The following is a 2,751-nucleotide window of genomic DNA, read 5'->3' as shown; positions in this document are numbered from 1 at the left end:
GCAGGTTTAAGCGCTTGCACGACTACACGCGTGGCAACACCACACGCGTGTCAGGAAGCAAACCTCCCACCAGCGTTCCTCCACAGCTTCATTCGTGTTCACCTAGTGAAATAGCGCTTGTGCTTTGCATGCTTGCAGCAGCGCCGCTCGCAATCGGGGGAGAGCAAGGCAAGGGCTGAGTTCTTTCCTAAAACACTTTCCTGGATGTTAAATACAGGACAGGAAAACTTCTGTCTCAATCACAGGGCTGTGAAGAGCAGTACTGAAATGTAAGCCTGAAGCGTGAGAGTCTTGGAGAAAAATTTTTTATAGGCGAGTGCCACCTGGTGGAACATGGGGAAGACTTTTCAGATCAAAAAAGCTGTTTTAAGGTCGTCCGGACCTGTTCAAATCCTAAAATTTTACATTAAAAAAAAAACCCAAGCTAGCAAAATGCCACCACAAAGGTGCACCCAGCAGCTGGGTGGGCATGTCCTTGGTGGACACCAAAGTTGCTTAGGTCTAGTCCCCGCTGATCTATGCATTACACCAATGATGCTGACAGGCTAGGATGCTTTCGTATTTATAATTAGTGTCTTTGCAAGCACAACTATTTCGATTAAGGTAATTTTAAAAAATAAGTTATAATAATGCTTTCCTTCCAATTCTGTATTTTATATGCCATATTTCTAGACTTGTAATTCCCTAAATATTCAAAAGATATACAACTAAGAGGTGCGTAGCATATGGTACACACTAACACAATGAATTAACTCGACCTCTGTTTTGAGCTTTTCCTATCCTAGGAAAAGCATGACAGAGTTACCAGATCTCAAAGGTAAGGAGAGAGATTGGCATACATCTCTGACTCGAGAGAAAAATTGGGACACTGTTGTAACAGAATGGATATTTCCGCTCCTGATGTATTAATGGGCGGCAGTCGCAGCCTCTCCAAGCCAAGACTCCACTCAACAAGTCCAGCATTTCCTGCTGTATCCCAAGGAAAATCCCTCTTTTGAGGCCCAGTTCTGATTTTGCTCATCACTGTGTGGCACAACCACGCTTCTGCAGAATAAGTAACTGGAAAATCGGGTTCATCTGTTCATATGGGGTTTTGCACGAGCTCAAAAAATGTGCGTTTCCGAACACACCATGGGAAATAACCGCACTGTCGGAACTTAGCAGGCAATCAGACTGTGCAGCTGGCCCAGAAGCATGGCTCGGGGTTTATCTCACAAGGTTTAAATTAGGAAGAAAAGCCTTTGGTAAGGGGGACACTCCATCCTAAGAGAACAGCAGCTACACAAGGTTTCAGAAACATTTACTCTGCAGCAACAGTATCATCACAAGGTGGATAGATTTTGCTACTTGTGTTTTCAGCCTCTGTTACACCTGCACAAAACGCAGTGTTGGCTGAGACCGGAGCATCTCTGTTTCATTCGGAAGCCCGGGAGCTGCCAGCAGCAGGTACCCGGCTCCCGTTTCCACTCACACTTCTTTGCCCTCAGGACTCCACAAAGGCCTCTCCACAAGGGCACGGCAGCACGACCCGGGCGGCGCACACGGCACACGCGTTGCATATGAAGAATGAAGTGGATTAACTGTGCCACTATGGCGGGTTGGTTACGGCTTCAAAGGAACATGCTGGCCGCACCTACGCAAATGTCTCTGCTTAAGTGATTCCAGCGATTCCCAGAAGTACAGGTGCACAGACGACAGTCGCTCCTGGGGCTGTGTAAGGACAAGAATTGCTTTTTTTTTTTTTTTTTTTTTAATTAATAAAAAGGAAAAGCCACGAACGCGACCTGGGAAGGGATCTCTCTCCCCTCCCTTCCCCCCCGCCTCCCCTCTAGGAGCTCCGGACCGTCCACCTGCCGCTCCCCATCCCCAGGGCGGAGACCCGAGCCCGCCGGCCGGGTGACGTGCGCCCCCGAGAAGCCTCACCCCCCCCACCCCCCGCCCCGTCCCGCACAGCCCCCGGGCCGAGCGCGGCTGCCCTCGGGGGGCGGGGGAAAAGGACACCCCCGCCGTCGGGAGGGCCCCAGGGAAGGGGAGCCGCGGGGGCGGGGGAAGGGGCTGCGCCGTGGCAGCCCGCAGCCCGCCCCCCACCCCCTCCCCGCCCGGCAGCCAAGGGCCGACCCCGGGCTCTGCTCGCCGTGCCGCGCCCCGTCCCGTCCCGCCTCGTCGGGGACGGGGAGGCGGGGGGGGGGAGGCGGGGGCCGCCCGCGGCCGCGTTACGCACGCAGTGAGCTCAGCGGCCTAGAGCCGAGGGGCGGCGCGGCGGGGGGCGGCGGGCCGCGCCGGGGGTGGGGGCGGCCCGCGCAAACCCCATAAAGGGCGGCAGCGGCGGGCTCGACCGCCGCAGTCACCCCGCACGGCGGAGGCCTTCGGAGCGCAGCGAAGGGGCCCCGGCGCGGAGGGGCTGGCGCTCACTCTCTTTGCCGCTCCGCTCTGCGAGGACGGGAGCCTTCTCCCCGCTCCGCGGGGCCGTGGAAGTGCAGGCGGGACCGTCCCGGGGCTGCCGGAGGGGCGAGCGAAGACTCGCCGGAGCTTCCTCCTCGCCCGCTGCTGCTGGGGAGAGCTGAGGAGTCGGTGGGAAGGAGACGCGGCAGCGAGAGGACAGACGGACGGACGGACGGAGAGACAGACGGGGAGGGAACGGCTGCTCCCCTCGCAAACCTTGGGTCCCTGCCGCCGCGCCCGGGCCATGGGGAAGCCGACGCCGTTTCTGCAGTGACCGCGGGACCCGGCGCCCGCTCGACCCTCCCTGCC

Source organism: Gallinula chloropus, assembly GCF_964237585.1.
Source record: "Gallinula chloropus genome assembly, chromosome: 1".
NCBI classification, from domain to species: Eukaryota; Metazoa; Chordata; class Aves; order Gruiformes; family Rallidae; genus Gallinula; species Gallinula chloropus.
This window is presented reverse-complemented; position numbering follows the sequence as displayed.